Source organism: Balaenoptera acutorostrata, chromosome 19 (genome assembly GCF_949987535.1).
Source record: "Balaenoptera acutorostrata chromosome 19, mBalAcu1.1, whole genome shotgun sequence".
In the NCBI taxonomy this organism is placed as follows: domain Eukaryota; kingdom Metazoa; phylum Chordata; class Mammalia; order Artiodactyla; family Balaenopteridae; genus Balaenoptera; species Balaenoptera acutorostrata.
The window spans coordinates 9,367,920-9,389,854 of NC_080082.1; positions in this window are offsets into that span (position 1 = coordinate 9,367,920).

The following is a 21,935-nucleotide window of genomic DNA, read 5'->3' on the forward strand; positions in this document are numbered from 1 at the left end:
AGCACTGTTTAATACCTTTCAAAAAAAATTCAAATAAAGAGTCTTTTTCTGGGACCCTTTTCCTGCCAATAGGGTGTGATAAATAAGCCAGCTCCAAGTTCCTCGGTTTACAAAATTATGAATGACTATGGTAACGTGTGAACAAGACAGAGATGTAAAAGGTTTTTAAACCAGAGTTTAACAAAAAGGCCCTGTCAATGAAATAAAGCTGTTTTGAATTTGTTCCCAATCATTTGGCTCTTTTGCTGGGAGCCCGCGTTTGCTTCGTGGTGATTAATGCGAGGCGTGCGCGGCCTTCACTGAGTGTGTAAGGGGACTGGCACCTCCGAACGGCATTCATCATACTCAAGATCGGGCAGGTGCTGCACACCGAGGCTTTCTCGATTTTCCCCAGCCCAGGTCGCGGGGACACCTAGCTGCATCCCCCTCTGCCGTTACTGGAGTGGGATGTCACACAGGTGGGGGTCAGGGGACCATTTCTTTCCAGGTAGTTTATCTGCTCTGCACTTGACTCATCAAATGAGTCTGAAACCTACCAAGTCAAGCGGTGAAATGTATAAAGAACGTTGGTGTGTGTGGTGGGCGTGCAAGATAGACGCAGCTCTTACAAAGGTGAGTAAAACAACTGATACACGCGGGTGGGAACTGGATGTAGGCGAGCACCTGCCCCAAGGAACCCCTTTTCAGCAGCACCCCCCTAGCTCCTCCCTCTCGAGCCTCCTATGCATGAGATGCTTTCCCAAGATCAAGTGAGGCAGAAGACAGAACTCTGCGTTTGGGAGGGGGGAACGGAGAAGGCAGTGGGGAGTGACCCGCAGGATCACTAGAGGTGGTGCACCTCCTGACTTTGCTGCTTATTACTGGAGGACTTGAGCAAGTACAGACACACAACACACGCCTGTTTCCCCACATGCATCACGGGGAGGCCTAACCATCCTCACCCCCAAGAAGGTTTCAGGTCTCAACTGAGCGAAGCTGCGAGAGGCACTTGGCACGGTCCTGGCATTCTCAGGCAGTCCATAAATGTCACCGGTTACTGGTGCCACTCTTTTTATAAGCATGACAGAGACGTTCACTCAAGGCTCTTTCCTCAGGCACCCTTATCAGATTCCATTAACACTAACGGTTAGCCTGCACGGGGTTAAGGAACCTTCCACCACCACCCTCCGTATCCCCCGGGTGCTTGCACCAGCAGCTTCTGGTGCCAGAGGCTGGCCGTGGCCAATGCAAAGCCAGGAAGATCGATGAGAAGATCTGTGGATTCTGCTTTTGTGTAGGTTCCTATCTCAAAGCTAATTATTTATTGGCTTACTTCAAGTCCTTTGCTGGGATTTCGGGAATTCCCGGGAGAGGACCCTCTCATGAGGCTGGCTTCCTTGGGAAGGAGCAGATGGGAAGGGAAGGAAGGACTTTTCATTTGCAGACGGCTTCCAATGCTACGTTCAGCAACACTTGCATTCAATTCAAGCAACAAAGTACTTACAAGCACTTCTGTATGCTCGCCAGGCACTGTTGTAGGCACGGGGGAATGCAGCTGTCAATGAGTTTACTTTCTAGCAGGGAAGACCAACCATAAACAAAAATATACCATGTTTACAAAAAACCAGGTTAGGGGGGGATACTAAAGAGAGCACGATGGTAAAAGAAAGTGTTATTTTATCTGGTGGTGTTTAAAGAAGGTCTCCCTAAGGAGGAGATATTTGAGCAGAGACCTACAGGGAGTGAGTCTTTCCAGGCACCTAGAAGAGCATCCCAGGAGGAGGAAAGCGCAACGGTGGTGTTTTATGGGGTGTTTCAAAAAGAGCAAGAAGGTCTGGGGGGCCAAAGCAGAGTGAGTGAGAGGGCAAATGACAGCAGATGAGGTCATGGAGGAAGAGGGGCTCAGCCATGCAGGACCCTGTAAAGGATCTTAGCTTTCACTCTGATTTAAGGAAGCTTTCATCTGGCTTCTGTTCCCAGATTTGGATGTGTATTTTCTGAAATGAACACAGAGGCACAGACTTCCTGACAGAAGATGGGGATTGGCTCTTTGTCTTTTTTACCGAGTGCTTTAGTTGATTCTGATATTCACCAAAGCTTCAGAACCTCTGTTTTAAAAGATTCACCCCGGCCACTATGGGCAGAACAGAGTCTAGGTGGCCAGACGCACAGGCACCGTGTCCAGATGGGGGCTGCTCCAATAACCCAGCCTGTGGAACTGATCACACAGCCGAGACCTAGGTGGTAGCAGCGCAAGTGGTAATACATGCTCAGATGCTGGATTTGTTCTGAAAGTAGAGTCAAAGCAGGTTGCTAACGAACTGGATGGGGGAAAGCAAGAGGGATGGCTCTACGGTGGCTGGCCTGAGCAATGGAGCGGGATTCAGTTTCCATTCATCGAGAAGGGAAAGTCAAGGCATGGGGGAGTCTGGGATGAGGACGGGGGCTAGAGATCAAAAGTTTGGTTTTGGACATATCGGGTTCAGGAAGCTGACTGGGCAAGTAAATGAAGAGATTAAACAGATGGACAGACAAGTCTGGAGTTCAGGACAGGTCTGGGATGGGAAAAGCCCCTTTTGGAATTTATCACTATATGGATGGCATTTATGTGGCTGGATGGGGTCACCCAGGAAGTGGACATAAGGAGAGGGAAAAAGTAGGCAGAGATGGAGAAACAGGGCTTGGAGCAACCCAATGTATAGAGATCAACTGGATGGGGGCGACCAGCAAAGCGATGTCCCAAGAGCCGAATGGAGAAAGTGTTTCTGGGAGGGGCTGTTCAGTGGCGTCAAATGCTGTGGATGGTCTGAGTAAGAGGAGGAGCCCTGACTGACCATCGGGTTGACCACTGTGGGTCAGGGTGACCTGTGCGAGGGCAGATGGGGAGGAGAGACAGAAACGAAAGCCTGACTGGAGCGAGTTCAAGAGAGGATGGGGAGAGGAAACGGAGGTGCAAAAGAGAGATCATTCCTTCCAAGAGTTCTGCTTCACAGGGCCATAGAAATAGGGCATTAGCTGGAACGGTATTTCACATAGACGCACAACGAAGGAGGTGCTGACTGCCCATCTGTGTTGTAGCCTTTGATCAGACTCAATATAAGCCCTCCCAGCTGCTTGCGGGCAGAGAGGGCAAGCATGATAGGAAACACTGAGGATTAAAGGAGGAGGACGTGGCATGTCTACTTGCTTAATTAGACTCAACAGGGACTATTTAATAGTCAGAAAGATAGAAATAGGAGTGTTCTTCTTTCATGTGATTTAACACCTTTCATTACGTACACAAATACACACACGCGCACACACACACACCCTTCCTTTGCCCCTCCCACCTTTCACTAGGTGATGGTGACAGCCTATTCAAACGTCTAACCTCTACTAGATGGATTGTTTGCCTGATAGGAATAACATGTCTTAGGACAGAACGAACGTAATGGGGGAGAGAAGGGCACAGGGAGAGGACAACAGATTAAGAGATTAAGAACAGAGGTTCTGAAGTTGGAATTAGGACTCCAGCATTTGCTAACTAAATGACCTAGAAAAAAATCGAATCACTCTAATGCCTAAATCTTTCCCATGCCTGAATTACTCCATCACATCGTTTCCTTTAAAGTGTTGAATATTTATAAATAGCTAGTACCTATACAGCGTTTTTCGAAATGCTTTGTATTTTACAACTCATTTCACGTTGACAACAGTGGAGGAACTAACTTTATCCTATTTTACAGGTGAGGACATTGAGTCATAGAGAGGTTCAGTGACTGGTTCAAGGTCACACAGCCAGTAAATTGGAAACAAATTTTAAACGGATATGTTTCTTCTCTTACTATCTGCCCCCCTACTTGACTGTGAGCCCCTTGAGGGCAGGGGCCACACCTGCCTTGCTCATCCCTGTCTAACAAGCTGCTAGCACAGAGCATGGCACTGAGCTTGTGCTTAATGAATATTTGGTGAAAGGATGAATCAATAAACTGATCAGGGTTTTTGAAAGGATCTCTCTTATACAACAGGCAGGCTTTTGACTTCTTAAAAGAAAGAGGGAATCTCCATAAGGAGTGTTTACTTTTTCACTGTGTTATGATGATCTTGCCTGGAGATGGGGGATACACCTTGCTTGGGATGTGTAAATACTATGGACACAGGGCCCCAAGCATCATTTTCCATCAGGATCCTTTCAGGGGATTCTGTAGGTAGCAGACACTCCTAAGAGGCATCGTAATGACCACCTTCTTACTTAGTTCCCCGATGCACGAACCCTCCCTTCCATCACCTTCCACAACAGGAACATTCAACTGAGGCCTGCAGAAGGGAATTTTGAGATTTTGCATGGATGGTGACCTGTCATCTCTGCCAAGGAGACAGCCCTGTCTGCCTGGGACCTGAAGAACGACCTTTTCAGCTGCAACTGCAGCCGAAATTAGATGGAGGTGGCGAAGACTTGGGGAAGTTAAACTGGAAAACACCGACAAGCCGCATTTGTATGGGACCTCCTTTGACCTGGACTGTTTCCAGCGGGCAATTCTCCAAGGAGCAAGGTCCTTCTGGTGGGGAGCAGGTGGTCCCCGGAGGGCGGTAGGCGCCCATGGCACAGAGCCCAGAGAATGCAAATTCCCCTACTGAAATAAGTGGGTCCCTGAATGCCTGCTAATCTGGCTCTACGGTTCAGCTCTGCTGGCAGGGCAGCGGCCAAGAGGTGAGCCTTCCGGAATAAGGGGGAAATAAACCCAATGAGGCTTCCTAAAAATTCATTCATTCGTTCACTCAACAAATCCTTTGTTGAGCGTAGCTGTGTGCCTGATTCTGCACTTGATGACGATATTAAGGTCGGGACCAAGGCTGCTTCTTTCTCAGCCCTGGAGGAGATTATGACATTTCTGCGGGCATCAGAGATAATAGATAGTAAGTTAAAACAACCACTGACTTTGATAAGTGTGACAGAGAAAACAGGGCCCAGGGATTGAGAATCACCTGGGGAGCTACGGAAGAGGGGTGGTGGGAGGCTTCCCCAAGAAGGAAGTGGCCGCGTGCAGGAGTGAGGTGGGGCTGGGGGAAGGGTTTCAGGGAGAGAGGACAGCAAGCTCAAAGGTTACCAGATGAAAGGGGTCTGGGCCAGTTCAAGGAAAGGAAGGGCAGGAGATGGGACTGAAGATGAAGCCGGATGGAACTATCAAAAGCTCTGCAGGTCATGATGAATAGACCAGATTTTAAGGTCCAGCGCGGTGGGGAAATATTGGAAGGTGGTACCCCGGGGAGAGATATGAGCTAACGAATCCTTCTCAGGGACTTAGGAACAATGGCTGTAAGGACTCAGGAAGATTCTGGAACCTTTATAACCCCGCCAGGTTTCTACTGTTCTTCTGTATTTTCCCAAGGCAACGAGCAGCAAAAGCGCTAATAAAAAAATAGGCAGAGAGAGGCACACACGTACACACACCTAAGTGCTTGCCTGAAAGCTCTATCAACTCCAGGCAACCCATTCGTGCACGTGTGCATGCGTGCACACACACACACACACACACACACACGCGCATCGTTTCTCCATCTATAAAGACACGGCTCCCTGAGGCCATGTGTATTGGTGATTCACCTCTCCATCATAAACTAAACATCTTCTTATCATGGTCTTGTCTCTCCACCAACACAACATGAGAATGTCACTCGCGGGTCAAGAGTTAATAAATATATTAAAGTTATTTTTATCCTTCATCACACCCTGTGCTGTGAATACATTTCCTGATCACTTACACGTAATAGTAGCCCCTGGGCTGCACCCTCCTCGCTCAGGGCTGACTTCCTGCTGTCACATTCTCTCACTTAATCCTCCCAGGAACACGAAGAGGTCGGCAGTGCCCACTGATGGCTAAGTAGGTGCCTGGCTCAGTCCTTTCAGGAACACGATTTCCTGTGTACAATAACAATTAGGAGCGACAGCTCCCGAAGAAGGTCTTTGTGTTCCCACGTGTATGCTCCGAGGCACACTTCAAGTCCGCCAACAAATGTGATGGTGATGGCGATGATGACAGCACCATGTCTGCAGGTGCTTTTCACACAGTATCTCATTTAATCCCCAAACAATAGGTATTATTCCTGTTTTACAGATGAGAAAACTGAGACTCTGTGTAACCCACCAAACTCCTCCAAGCTATGCCCTTAACCATCATCTTATATTGTTTCTCAATCATGTTATCATGTTATCTTTCTAAATAACGAAGGTGAGTTTTGTTTTCTTTGTTTTTGCCCTGCATTAGAACACTTAGTACATGTCAGTGAAGGGATCCCACTACTGTGTAACGATCTTTTACGAATTGCATCTGGACCTACCCTTTAGCCTCTGAGGACATAAAACTTACCAGCTAGAAGATTCATAAAGATCATTTACACAAACACTAGACACTTCATTCTAGAGCCTTGTTGAGAACCAGAAAATTCTGTGCACACTGGAGAATTCTAAAATACACAAATATGTGGTCACTTGTCCTCCGATGGCCTGGCTATCGTCATCTCCAGGAGAATCTGGGTTCGCACTCTTCCAACATTCTCATTAACTGAAAATTGCCATGTGTTTGCTTCTGTACTTGTCTCATTATCTTTGAATTTCTGATTTAAAAATTGATTTCAGCCTGCGAAGCAGCAGCTATTGCCCGGCTATTTCGGCTTTCCAACTCCTTAGATCCCACAGAAACGGAAGCTGGTGCTATCAAGAGCTATTTTTACTCAGTTTTCTTCTGGCTCCTAAGGGCTTGTGGATTTTTTCACAGAGGATTTTTTGTTTTTTTTTGTTTTTTGGTTTTGTTTGTTTTGTTTTGAGGTGCTGGAATGCCAGTCAAGGCAGGAAGGCAAAACACCCCTCTACTGGGCTAGATTCGATTTTTCTAGTCCTGGCTGAAAGGCCAAAGTAGACCCGAGCCTATTTCTAAATCAGTTCTTGGAATTCTCCGTTTGCTTCGCCAGATGTTCCTGAGAGGGTACCAGCCCTTTAGGCTTTGGTTTGGTTTGGTTTCATTTTTTGCTTTTGTTTGATAGTGACTGTTCCTTCTCTAGCTGAGGCCGAGTTAACATGCAGAACTTTAACAGTCCAGATTGGCAACCTCTGGACAGAATTCAGCCTGATGTGAAGGGAAGGAGCCAAGATATACACAACGCAAAATATCCAGATTTCAGAACCAAAAACAAGACCTTATTTCTTTGAAAACACTGTTAAAAAGAGCAGAGGCAGCTCAGGGCAGGTAACCATATCTGAAACGCAAAGGCTGTTTCTTGTCCCAAATACCGTGAAGTCCGCTCCACATACTGCAAGCAATGTTAATACTTCCTACTCTATGTCCTTTGCCAACGTGAATTCTTCATCAGCAGAAGGGAAACAGGCCAGAAGCACCTTACGGATTTGCTGGGGGCTTTGGCGCACCGCAGCGCTGAAAACAGCAAAATGGTTTATCAATCTCCCCTACCTCCCCTTCTTTTGCTGCAGTCAACAAGCAGCTTACCTGCCAAAATCCAGCTAAAAATATCCTCTGCATCTGTAGCCCATCAGCCATCTCTGGCTTATTTGGGTGGGTAATTGACCTTTGGAGCAGGTGGAGAGCCAGAAATTTATTTTTTCCTGGATCGAGGCTGAGTTGACTTAAAACAGATGTTCCCCCAATACCGACCTGATGTTTCTAACGGAAGTACTATTGAGCGCCGTTCAAGGGACTGTTGGAAGCCAGACGCAACAATGAAGGCGCCCGAGTGCACCGGCGCGGAAGGGGTTAAGTCAAGCCACCATTCTCCCAGGGCTGCAAAGCCAGGAGGTGCCGCTGGGAGTGAGGGTGCGGGAAACGGGGAAAGGAAGCTGTCACTTCGTATTTCCAGGTTTGCAGAAAAGCCTTTTTTTTTTTTTTAAATGTAAACATTCATTAAACTAATTTAAAGTTGTCATTACTCTCCACCCCTGCTGTTTTATATCAGATTATTCCTATAGTGCTTGGTGAAGAATCCCATAAAGCCACACTCGATTCCTCTGCAGGGGATAATCGCATAGTTGGCACTGTGATTTACACCATGTGGCACTGGGAAGTGTCCTCAACTTTGAAAGGCCTTGGTTTCCTGGCAAACAGTTGCCGCCTTCCCCGCGGAAATAAAATTCCAAAAGTCCCTCCACACGACCATGATGAGGTCCCCATTACCTTTTCTCCATCCAACTGAAGATACTTAAAAGCAGTTCAAAGCACGTGACAGAAGGTATTGGTCATCTTATTAATAAATGGAGAACCAAGGAAACGATACGTTCCGTGATGGTTTTAAAACATAAGACGCACGGATGCTCCTTTCTTGCTTTCTCTCTCCCCACCCGCCCCCACCTTGGGTTTGTGCTCTGAGATCAAATGAAACAGGAAGGGATACTTCACCTTTGCAACCTCCAGCTGCAGCCCTGGCTGGAAGGGCATCAGGAGGCACACACCTCCCCTTGGAGAAAACGCTTCCAAGGGAGAGAGATGCTTGAAAAGGATGTGGGCACCAGAGTCTGAATTCCAGCTCTGCCGAGGGGATAGCCACCCTCAGTCACCCACATCCCCTAGACGCAGTGGGAATGGCAATCCCTCCACGGAAGGCTGTTCTGACCTTCGCTGGAGGTGCTCAATATACCCACAGAGCCCAGCACAGGGCCGGCCAGGGAGGCGTATTAGCCATGATCCAAACTGCTATGGATATGCTCAAAACTGTAACAGCGATCTTAAGTAGCCCAGAGCAAAATTAGGACGTGGTCAGTTTGTTTTCAGGGCAGCTGGACAGTGTGTTTCTGTTTCTTCCCTCCCATTGTGGGCTCCACACTCCCAGGAACCAACGTTGTCATGGATTAGCGCCCACACAGCCCCAAACATACCTGTGCCTCAACCTCTCTAAATAAACTAACTCTTGTCCCGTGCATTGACCACCACTAGGGGCTGCATGTGTATACCTAAAGGTAAAATCTGCATTTTTTTCAGAGATTCAAATGCTTTAAACCAGGAATGGCAGGTGCTTGGTACCTATACCCCTCCTGTGCTCAGTGCAGACATTTGGAATTGATCATGGGATTCAATCCTTTGGAGGCTAGATAGGACTTCAGAATCCTTCCTAACATTTCTGGCAGTCAAGGCAGACTGTGGGTTAGGCTCACAAAATGAAACATGGTTATCATTTCTGCCTTAACCTAAAGGAATAATGAGAGATTCTGAATGGACACTGCGGCAACTCAAGGTACCTCCCTTACATCCAAGAGGCATGTCCCTAGAGAAGCTGTGTGGTATAAAAGTTTATAAGTTGGAATACCAGGCTGAGCGCTCTGCCTTTTACTGGCTGCGTGACCTTCAGTGTACTCCTAAGCCTCTCTGTGTGCTTGTTTTTTTTGCATCAGTAAAATCATAATACTTATTTCACAGTGTTTTTGAGTGGAGGGAAGTTCTTAGAATGGTCTTTGGCTCACAATAAGCTTTGATAGACCAATGTCAGTTGTAATAATTATTTGCCACTATCCCTCAAGTCACAGCACACACCTAGCCCCCCTGAGGGCACCTCCAGAGAGGCTGAGAATGTCAAGAACAGAAAGAACACAGGCTAAAGAGTGTCAGTGGGCTCACTGGTTACATTAAACAAAGATGAGGCTATAGGTTGGTGTGTAATTTAGTTTCCAGAGTGAGACTAGGAAATATTCCTCAGGTGCCCAGTTACTTCTGAAGAGGTAAGGGATTTTTCAGTGCATTCTTTTTGGTGTCCCAAGCCCTTAGAAGGAAGGGAGTCATACTGCTATTTATTACCAGTCAGTACTGGTCAGACGTAACGAAGTTCTACTAAGCACAAATTGAAATAACCGAGGTTACACCAGCCATCACTGGAACAATCAGAATTGCAGGAGCTCCAAAAAACAGGGGCATCCAGGACCCACACCGTCACTTTAGTTTTTAAGCTCCTCACCGATGACAGGCAGTGGCCAAATGTCTCAGCCAAGAGAGAGAAGTTCGCCGTGAAATTTACATTGGTCTGTGCTCACAGTGCAGTGGGCAGAATTAGCACTGCAGTTTTCTGCGTTTTCCAAAACTATTTTTGGAAATTACTGCAGAGAGGCTCTCACCGAGTTCAAGGAAATGAACTAGCGCAGAAATCAGGCTTCGTTTGTTTTTTTCCAAGTGTAGGTGAGGGTGGGGGTAGGTGACACAGGAACAATGATGGATTAACTGCACATCTGGTTTGTATCCAGAAATATAATAGGTTTGAGCCTGCCTGGTCTCCATTATTTATCAGCTTTGTTTAAAAAAAAGAGAATAAAATGGAATCCGTTCAATAAAGAATTGCCAAGGACAAACTTTAAATGAACGAACTCTCAGTGTACAAGAGCAACATTTCTGGGAAAAAAGAAACTGAACATGATAAATTACTAAAGTTGTTAATAAAGCTATTTTTGCATCTGTGAAACAGTCCAAAGTATTTTTAAGTAGCAAAAAAGGTAATGTCTTCGATAAATGGGGTAGGATTATTAAGAGAACAACTTTTAAAAATGTTTCAGGCTTACTCGTTTCTCAAGGTCTCCATATCTTTGATAAAAATATTGCGAGCCCATAGCAAATTCTCAAATACTGTTGAGTTTCTACTTTATGCACTGCAGATGTCAAACTCAAACGCCTGTTGGCGAGCTGGTAGTTAAGGTATTTGAGAATAGGCAGTTGACAATATAGTTAGTGTTCTTATTTAAGCCATTACACAGTAGATTAAGGACTTTAACAGGAAGGTGTCTTTTACACTGTATTTTATGGTTAAACGGTGCATTTCAGGATGACAACAAACTGTAATCGCATATTCATGCAATTTTAGGATGAAATCAATTTCTTGCAAACACAATTATTGTCACGTAATTCTCCCACCTGTTTATGACTCCCCACGAATTAAATTAAAATGCAATTTCACATTAATTTAAAATGTCATTTCAAAAGAAGACATTTCCTACAAAGCTAAACACTGATAACAATCTCCAGAAATCAGTGTGATGGACAAGAAACCATAAATCTGTTCAACAGATTCACTGTTTGAAATCAGATTTAAAGGTGCTCTATGCCACCTTCAAGGCTCAGTGTTGCCAGGTTTTGACATGTCCAAAGTGTCTGGAGAAGAATAAGTCCTTTCCTAGTTGTTCTATAAGCAGAAACGGAGAGCTAGCTAAGAAAAATATACCAGATCCCCAGGAGAATTTGAATTTCAGATATATAATGATTCATTTTTTAGTACAGAATGAAATAATTTTCAGTATAAGTATGCCCCAAATATTGAGTGGAGCTTATTACACTAAAAGAGAGAAAGAGAAATAAAGACTAATTTTTTACTATTGAATAAACTAATATATTAGTATAAGTATGTCCCATGCAATATTTGGGACATAGTTATATTTAAAAAATGATCCATGGCATGTCTGAAATTCAAACTTCACTTAGGGTCCTGTATTTTCATTTGCAAAATCTGCCAACCTTCTCTGTAAACCTTCATCTGAGTGGGGTGGCCAAGGAGGGCTGATGTTGTTAGTCTTGGAGATCTGCACATCTAGCTCCAAATGCAGGTGTCTCCTTGCAGGCCCATAGATACTGCTGGGTAAACCCAGAGACAAAAGTTAAGCTTAGCCAAAATAAGATCTAGTTGATTAATTACATAAATCTTACGCCTAAGGACAGTTTTCCTTCCAGGGATCAGGCCAAATTTGTAAAGGTCAAGTTATTTTTGTTCACCATGAAGAGATGTGAATTTCTTTTCAATTCCACATAACAAGGTTGATAAACTTCTTCCATCCCTCCCTCCCTTTCCTTGCTTTCTTCCCTCCCTTTCCTTCCTTTCTTCCCTCCCTTTCTTTCCTTTCCTTCCTTCCTCCCTTCCCTCTCTCGCTTGCTAAAGTCGTCACTCATTTTCAATAAATGGTAAACATAACAATAACCACACCATTCAGAAACGCCTACATTTATTGAGCCAAACATGATACAAAGGGCAACTTGTTTTATCCTCACAGCAATTCTGGAAACCAGGAATTTTTTTTTTTTCCCTCCCAATTTATATGGAGAAAACAGAGGCTCAGAGATGTGAAGTGAGTTGCCCAGCATCACACAGCTTGTAATGGAGGTGGCATCTATGTCTATGGGGCTCTCAGTATCCAGGGTTCTCTATCCTGGAACTGCACCAAGTGAGAATGAAGGAATACAAACATTAAACAGTATATTTCCTACCCTGGAAAGAGACGTGCTTTCAGAAGTCACTTTTTTGCAGACTGAGATCTGTGATCACTATGCAAGAAGCAACACGAACATGAAAAATAGCTACAGAGGAGGCAGATGCAAAGAGCAATTTGAATGATCTGGCCATTTGTAATGATGATATATCTGTGTTTCTAATAACGTGGAGAGAGATTCATGCCACGTTAAGGACACGGAAAGAATGCCGATGATAAAACAGGTGAGGAGATGAGGCCTGTGGGACTTGACAGGACCACAGAGCTGGGACAGGGCGGAGCTGGGATTCCAGGCCACGTCTTCCTGACTCTGACTCCAAGTTCTCCACCAGGGTGTCCCCTACCTCACCCCCGGAGTCTGAGTTCCCTAGGAATGCGAAACACAGGTGGGCTCCCCTGGCCCCCGTCTGGCAGAAACGTGGGGGAAAAAAGCCAACTGGTCTTTCAAGGATCAAAGAACTTTCACTTGTGTCCCCAAGGAGTCACCCAACCACCTGAAGGAGATGAGGGAGTTAATGTGGATCAAACCTCCAAATTCAGTCCAGCTCCGTCACAGAAAACGCAACAGCGGTAATAATGGTGTTTATAGAGAAATTCTCACAAGAAGGGGCCCGAGAATTGGAACAGAACACACTCAACTAACGCTTAGCGAAAACAGTTGGTAAAAACGCTACGGCTAGTGAATGACAGTGGTCTTCTTTCCTTTCCGATAATTTGGGGCAATTGCATCCAAATGCTAGTCCACTGATTTCCACTCTAATTCATGTCCCCATGCTGGGGTGAGCGGGCTGGCGTAAACGTACGTTTGCTATGGGAAGACTGGTGATGCACTCGGAAAGAGATCTAGGCAATTCCTGCTTCCACCACTAAAAACAGAATTATAACGCCGCCCCACGCTACCCTGGAAAGCACTCTCAGTGTGTAAGAGAACCCGCTCTAGCACTCCCAGAGCACCCATAACAGATTAGTGGGTTAAGCTCTTCAATTCAGCCCCCTGGCTGCCAAGATCACTTCTGGCGTTTTCTAGAATCCTTCATATTTCTCCTTCGTATTTGTGATGCTGAACGAGGATACTGACAGCGATATTTTCAACAGTGACAGATGATCAACATCCGGTCCCGATAAACACGCTACTGTACTCTCCTCGATTTTAGCACCACTTTTTGTAGGCTAGAAGTGCCTTGTTCGTCTGAAAGGCTGTTGTGAGCTTTGAACTATTCCTGTGGCATTTGGCAGGAAGCAGACGTTTTTTTTTGCCTTTAAAGAAAATCAAGTTCAATTCTCCCATATTTTCAAGGTCATAGACACCTAGTAACAAAGATTTGTTGAGTCAAAGGGATATAGGGAAGAGTGACCACAGCCAAGAGAGTCAGGGGAGGGCTATCTGGCAGTGTCTGGAGACACTGTGGGTTGTCACAACTCGGGGAGAGGGTACCACCAGCATCTAGTAGGTCGAGGCCAAGGATGCTACTCAACGTCCTACAACACCCAGGGCAGTCCCCACCACAAGGCATTGTCCCCAAATGTCGCAAGTGCCTGTATTGAGAAACCCTGGACAAACATTAACTGAATAAACTTGTAACACCTTTGTCCTACGTAACCCTCAGCTCCAAATGAAACACACCTCTCCTTAAGCTACAGGACAGGGTGCAGACTTCATCGTGACACTGTTCTGTGCCTAGGTCCAGGCTCCTACCTGCATTACAGACGTTCTTTGATGAATATGACCATTTTCAGGGGCTTCCCTGGTGGCGCAGTGGTTGAGAATCTGCCTGCCAATGCAGGGGACACGGGTTCGAGCCCTGGTCTAGGAGGATCCCACATGCCGCGGAGCAACTGGGCCCGTAAGCCACAATTACTGAGCCTGCACGTCTGGAGCCTGTGCTCCGCAACAAGAGAGGCCGCGATAGTGAGAGGCCCGCGCACCGCGATTAAGAGTGGCCCCCGCTTGCCACAACTAGAGAAAGCCCTCGCACAGAAACAAAGACCCAACACAGCCATAAATAAATAAAAATAAATAAATTTTTTAAAAAATGACCATTTTCAGAAAAATTCATCTTTCTTCAGGGATCCTATTTTCCACTCCCAAGTTTTTTGTTTTTAAATTTCCTTCTTTTTATTTTTATTTATTTATTTATTTATTTATTTTTGGCTGCATGGGGTCTTCGTTGCTGTGCGCGGGCTTTCTCTAGTTGCGGGGAGCAGGGGCTACTCTTCGTTGCGGTGCGCACGCTTCTCTTTGCGGTGGCTTCTCTTGTTGCGGAGCACAGACTCTAGGCGCGCAGGCTTTAGTAGTTGTGGCGCACAGGCTCAGTAATTGTGGCTCGTGGGCTCTAGAGCACAGGCTCAGTAGTTGTGGCACACGGGCTTAGTTGCTCCGGGGCATGTGGGATCTTCCCAGACCAGGGATCGAACCCGTGTCCCCTGCATTGGCAGGTGGATTCTAAACCACTGGGCCACCAGGGAAGTCCCTCCACTCCCAAGTTTTAAAGTACTGGGGTACCAGAATGTGGAAAGGAATGCTGATTTTCTTTGCCTAGTGAGCATCTCATTATTTGGCACTGAAAGACTAAAGAAGAGAAAACTTCGGTAAAAAGATGGATAGGTGCTGACAGGTGGTCTTACAAGATGAGAATTTAGCAAGGATAGTGGGTTTTTTTTTTACAAGCTGAGCTGTGCTAAGCTATGCTATTAAAATTAGTAATTCTACAATTAAAGCCTTCTATTTCATGGAAAACACTTGCTAAATAGAAGATGAGGCAACAGATCAGAAAATGGGAGAATTACCAAAATGGAGCTGAAATATTTATGAGAAATGTACATCTGAGAGACTTCTCTCTCTTAATCCCTATTTCCAAAGGGAAAACTATAAAGTGAATATAAAGAATATAAATATAAAGAGCCAAGTTTAGTCCTCAACATCCGTAAGACTAAGGAATGAGTCACTGTGAGTTTTAGGAAAGGAGAAATCTTTGGGTTTCTACAGATACTCTGTATTACCATAAAATAATTCCAAAGGCAACATCAAAAAATGAAATTCACTATTCATAATGACTTGCCCTCGGCGGGGTTTGCTCTGGTCATCTATTCTTCGGTAAGAAAAACCCCAAACGTGGTATCTTAAAACAACAGCAATTTTTTTGTTGGGTTGGGGGAGGCTCATAAATCTGCAGTTTGGACAGGGCCTTGGGGTGCGGGATGAGGAGTGACTCATCTCTGATACCCACTATCTGGGGCCTTAACTGGAATGACTCCCAGTGGCTGGAAGAAGGCCAAGCATCTCATTCTCCATAAGGCCTTTCTACATGGTTAGCTTGGGCTTCCTTCAACATGGCGGCTTCAGGGTACTCAGGCTTCTTACGTGGCGGCTCGCAGCTCCTAGAGCAAGTATCCCAAGATACCTGGGCAGAAGGTGTAAGGCTTTGTATGACACGGCCTTGGAAGACCCACAGCATCATTTCTGCCACGTTCTTTTTATTTCTTTTTACACATCTTTATTGGAGTATAATTGCTCTACAATGGTGTGTTAGTTTCTGCTGTATAACAAAGTGAATCAGCTGTCTGTATACATATATCCCCATATCCCCTCCCTCTTGCGCCTCCCTCCCACCCCTCTAGGTGGTCACGAGCACCGAGCTGATCTCCGTGTGCGATGCAGCTGCTTCCCACTAGCTACCTATTTTACATTTGGTAGTGTATGGACTTCCCTGGTGGCGCAGTGGTTAAGAATCTGCCTGACAATGCAGGGGACACGGGTTCGAGCCCTGGTCTGGGAAGATCCCCCATGCCGCGGAGCAACTAAGCCCGTGCGCCACAACTACTGAGCCTGTGCTCTAGAGCCTGTGAGCCACAACTACTGAGCCTGCGTGCCACAACTACTAAAGCCCGTGCGCCTAGAGCCTGTGCTCTGCAACAAGAGAAGCCATTGCAATGAGGAGCTTGCACACTGCAATAAAAGAGTAGCCCCTGCTAGCTACAACTAGAGAAAGTCCACACGCGGCAACGAAGACCCAATGCAGCCAAATAAATAAATAAATTTGGTAGTGTATATATGTCAATGCTACTCTCTCACTTCGTCCCAAATTCCCCTTCCCCCCTCCCCGTGTCCTCAAGTCCATTCTGTACATCTGCTTCTTCATGCCTGTCCTGCCACTAGGTTCATCAGAACCATTTTTTTTAGATTCCATATATATGTGTTAGCATACGGTATTTGTTTTTCTCTTTCTGACTTACTTCACTCTGTATGACAGACTCTAAGTCCATCCTATTTGTCAAGCAAGTTGCTAAGGGCAGCCCAGATTCAGAGGGAGAGGAATTCAACTCCACTTCTCAACTGGGAAGTAGCAAAACATTTGCATTCATCTTTAATCTATCCTGATGTTAATTCAGCTAATGTATAATGTTAGTCAGAAAGGCTGGCTAAAGAAACATTATAAACCCAAAAATAGAAAAATAGGCAGTGCCCTGGTAATCTCTGTTATTGTTTGCTTTATTCAATTAATTGAACTGAAGAAACATTTAATTTAAGAGATTTTCTTTCTTCTTCTGCCTGTTGTATCTTATCCTGATTATTTAGCTTCATAATCACTGGCTAATGTTGAACATTTACAACACTTCAGATCTCTGATGAAATATATAAACTCCAGGGGAAAACCATTTTCAGGGCATTTCATCGGCCTATAGGTAAGTGGAAACATCTTACATAAACTCTCAAAATACAGAAAATCTCACTTGACATTTGTTGGAACTGTTTCTAATTCTAGAACTTCCTACTGCATTTTATAACATAAATTCTTTGGGTAATTTTCTATCACCCTGTACAAATCTGTAATTAGTTCCAGAAAATAACACTTTCTGTTTCTCAAATCTGAAATTCCAGTAATTGCCTTTGGAATGGCTTCTTCCTTATTGTCATCTTGAAACAGAAATCAGAACAAAAGGTTTTTTTCCCCCTTCTTTAGGAAGCCACCGAATACTCTGTACAAAAGCCTGAAATTCGGAAAATGCCAAGTAAGAAAGATGAGGAATAGCAACAGCCAGGGGATATGTTTTGCAGTCCTAACTAAAACAGTAGCGATTTAAGTAGCTATCATATAGACACTTGATGAATCCTTTTATTATCTCTGAAAGATTCCCTGCTGTAGCATGCTTTTGTGGGTAAAGAGCTATATATTGGTATACGCAGCTCATAATTATGTCAGCCTAACCACAGCTAACACTGACAGCCTAAAACATTAAAGATTTTATACAGCTAGTGCCGAATACAGCTTCTTTTATTGGCTCAGAGAGCAGGTATCAATTATAATGAGGTAATAAAATTTGCAGGCACTGTTCGTGTCCTGCTCTGATTTCTTTCCCCTCCTCAAGATAATAAGAACAGAAAAAGGAGAAAAATCCTCTTAGCTCTAACTTCTCACCAATTCCTCGAAAGCTCTCACTTTGTGTGGCTGGAGTGGTGTAAAGCCCTTTGCTTCCTTGGGTTTTCCTGCTGGTAAATTCTTCCTTCCTAAGTAGAAGCTGCAAATTCCTGCAGCACACCTAACAAGTCAGATCACCTAGGCACCAGGATTAATGGCTTTCGTTTGCATAACCGTAAGTTGAAGGTGGCCCTCCCAAGCCTGCATCCTCCAAATGGCACTTACTGATGAGATGCAAACGCCTCTAAAAGGGTTCCTCAACCTAAACCAATTTGTAAAGTTGTTTTGTTATTTCACACATTAAAGAAATTAAAGTGATCGCAATATAATTAGATTAATATTCATATCTTCCAAGTTGCTTTAATTCTAATATTAAAAAGATTAAATATCCACTCAGAGGATTAAGCAAAAAGTCAAGCGGTAGCAACACATTTACATTACCTTACTGTGCAAATTATAAACCTAATTAATCTAAAGTTTCCTACAAATTGAATTGGATATTCATTCACTGGCTAACTTTAGGTACTTAAAATTCACTTCGTTATTGTTTCCTTGGTGTGTATGGAGGAGCAGGGCCACGCTTCTGTGATGGACGAATCACATTAGAATGGCTTCATTTGGGTTCTAATTGGTGGAAATTAAATCTCAATATAAATTCGTGTAGGAAAAAAACCTGAAGACTTTGTAATTACGTACGTGTGCAAGAATAAAACACACTCTGCCCTCCCCATCTAGTTGCTGTACATAAAATCTCAAAAGCAATCCAGTTGCTTTTTTCATAAATGCTTTGAATTCATGTTTTCTTCTTATATTGCAGAGAATATGATTGAGAGATTTCATCCTTTTTTTCATGGTCCATAACTAAGAGTATCTAATTACTTTGGTGTTGTCTCCAGCCCCACCCACGTTGTCAGGTAGCTAGTCAGACAGGAGCGGGTCCGCCCCATCCTGGACGGTTAGGGCTTCCCTCCCCCACCTGGACACTGGTGGTCAGAGCACGGCCGGAGATCCTCCCTCTTGTGGTCAAGGACCACCACCAGGTTTGTAGCCATATCAGGACCAGGCAAGATAAACACGCCAGCACAAGTGGGCACAGCTTCACCAAGACCTAAAAGGTGACTCGAGTTAACCTGGGGTTCATTATGCCATATTTGTAATAAATTAGCTTTGCAGTTTCCAGCCCTTCCCCTCCTCCCCCCCACCCCGGGTCCCGCTGTGGATTTCACTTGGGTGCTTATGGGTAAGCGCCTGTGCACTAGGAGAAAAGTTTATAACCTAAAGCTGCCAATCAACTTGTCAGTCAAATGACGCAGGACACAGGGAGGGACCACCACTCTCAAAAACCCAACCCTACCCCATTGCGGGGCTGCTCCTGGTTTCCAGACAGCCCGCTCTCATCCTTTCTCGGGAGTGTGTTTTCGCTCTGCTTAATAAAACTCTTGCTACTTGAAACTACTTTATGTCTTGCGAATGAATTCTTTCCCTCGAGAGGGCAAGAACCGAGGAAATCTCTGTCCTGCTGGTGACAACTTCGCCACCTCCCTCACCTCCCAAAATATCAAACACACTCCCAGGGACTCCCTGAAACAGGTAGATCAACTGTGTAGATTTCAGATCAAGTCCCGACACATTAGTAATTCTCTTCTCGCCATTTAGTACTTGGGCAATGGAATGGAAATTGTCATATTTGGGCACTTCCTGTATTCTCAGCTCTATGTTAAGGGCTTTCCCTGCGTTACTGGGGTGAACTGATTGTCATTAGAACATGTTCCAATATGCCAGCTCTCTCTTTCCAAGCACATGGCAGGGGTTCATTTCCTGCCAACTTGAAGTGAGGTACGGTCATCCAACACCCTTTGGCCAAGAAAAGGTGAGCGGAAGCGATAAAGGATTCTTCCAGGCGGACGCGTTAAGGAGCAGTGTATGCTTTGTTATGTTCTCTTTTTCCTCTGCCATGGAAACCAGCAACATTTCAGTAAACAACTTTTCTATCAACCCAAGTCCTGGAGTTAACAGGATGACTCACGATGGGTAGAGAATACGAGCAAGAAATAAAACTTTGTGGTTTTTCAGTCCTGAGATTTGGAGTGTTATTTGTTATGTCAGCAAATGCAGCCTATCCTGACAGATGTAGCTTCTTAGGACTAACTTGTGAGACACGTAACATTTAACAGATGATAAAAGGAACTCAATCTTCCTAAACCTTTATTCCCTCATCTGTAAGATGGGAATAACATAGTACATTTTTTTTTTCACAGCTGCCTGGGGATTTAATTGAGATAATATATATGCAGTACCTAGCTCACGAAAAACGCTCAATACATAGTAGCTCCTGGTATGATGACCACCCCCCGCCCCGTTCAGAAGTGAAACTCGGTACAAATCATCCAACTGCTGGAATGAGAGGATGGCATTAAAGGAATTTGCTGCGGAGACTGGCCAGCTATTCACTAATCTTGTTTCCTCACCTTATGGGATGCACAGCAAACTACATTTCCCAGCCTCCCTTGCAGTTAGGCATTGTCATGGGACTGAGTTGTAGCCAATGAAATAGGAGAGGAAGTAACTAGTGCCACTTCAAGGCCGGAGCCAATGAAGCTGACAAGCATGACCTTTCATGACCTTTCTCCTTCTGGACTGAATAATGTAGGAACACTCCAAAGGCTCTGTGGATCACGGTGAAGCCACAGAATGGAAGGAGCCTGGGTCCCTGAATCACCACTTGGAGGAGAGTGTCTTGCTGATCAGAACACTTGTTTGGGATTTTACATTGATGAAAAACAAATTTTTATTGTATTTAAGACACTTGGGTTTTTTTGTTTTTTTGTTTTTTTGGCTGCGCTGCGTGGCTTGCAGGATCTTAGTTCCCCAAGCAGAAATTAAACCCAGGCCCTCGGCAGTGAAAGCCTGGAGTCCTAACCACTGGACCTCCAGGGAAGTCCCAAGACACCTAGGTTTTATTCCAGTCTCCCATGCATAATGCAGAAATCTTTGGTGACTCCATTTCCCAGGAAATGCTTCCTTTCCCACAGTAAACTAACACTTATTCCTCTCAAGACGAGTTTTCCTCCGAACAGATTCAAACGTCAAGCCACACAGACATTCACTTAGCAGCATGAAACAGCTCAACGAGCAGGATGGAATGCACGTCTACTTATTTTATTGTTGCGATGACGACAAATATAATGGCTACGGCTTCCCTGGGAATAATCCTGCTCTGAGCGGTAACGGGAAAGTCTGTGACGTGCGATCTGGGTGAGTGTCCTGAGTTCACGAGGAACATTTCATTTCTCCTCCCCCACTTTGCTTTTTATGGAACTTACATTGACGAATGCAGGTGATAACTGTCAGCTCACCTGGTAAAAGCCCAACGTGAGAAGTTTCACAGTTCATCTTGTGTGTCCTGAGGAGGGAGTCGCTCTGGGCCTTCAACAAGTTCACCCCACCCGCATCCCCCACTTCCTCTCTTACCCTCACAATCTACTCTCCCCAGCAAGGTTTGCCAGATTCGTAGTTTTTTCGTTATAAATTAAATCAAATCAAATCACTCCTGTTCTTAAAGAGCTTCAACAATTTCTTACCCAGCTCAAATACAAGCAACAAGTCTTGCTGGATCCCCGTCCTCCTGGGATCCACGCACCCTCCTCTGTGTAACTCTGCAGCGTCTTCCCTCCCTGGGCTTGCCAGGTGACTTGTTTTGGGCAATGGAATGTGGTAGAAAGCATAGGTCTGCCAGTTCTGAGTGCAGACCTCAAGAGACCTTCTGTATCGCACTTGCTATTTGTGCTTCTGCCACTGGCGTGAGAAATGTACACCTGGTCTAGCCCAGCTAGGTCCCAGGAGGATGAGAGACATGGGGGCGGAGAATCACCCTAACTAAGGTGCCATGTCCAGCGTGGGGCAGAAGCCCCAGTAGATGCAAGGATGCATGAGCAAAACAGCCGCCTTAGAGACACAGGAGGGAGCCCCGCTGGGGCCAGCGAGACCAGCAGAACAGCGCAGCCAACCCCAGCCTAGCCCTGCTGAGCCCCACAGACGTGTGAGCAAAAAAACTGCTTGAAGCCCCCGATTTGGGGCACGCTTTGTTACGCAGGCAACCCCAGCGTTGGCCTATGATCCATTTTCTAAGCTCGTACGAGCTCTTGAACTTCACCTCATCCCAGAGTTCCCACATGCTCTCTTTCCAACCACGCTGCCCTCCCCTAGGTTCCCACATGACATGCTTTTTCTTGCCCCGGAGGCTTTGCCTATCCAGGCTCCCCTTAATGGAGCCCTCATACTACTCCACGCCCTTTCCCACGGCTGCCTACTGCTGATTATTC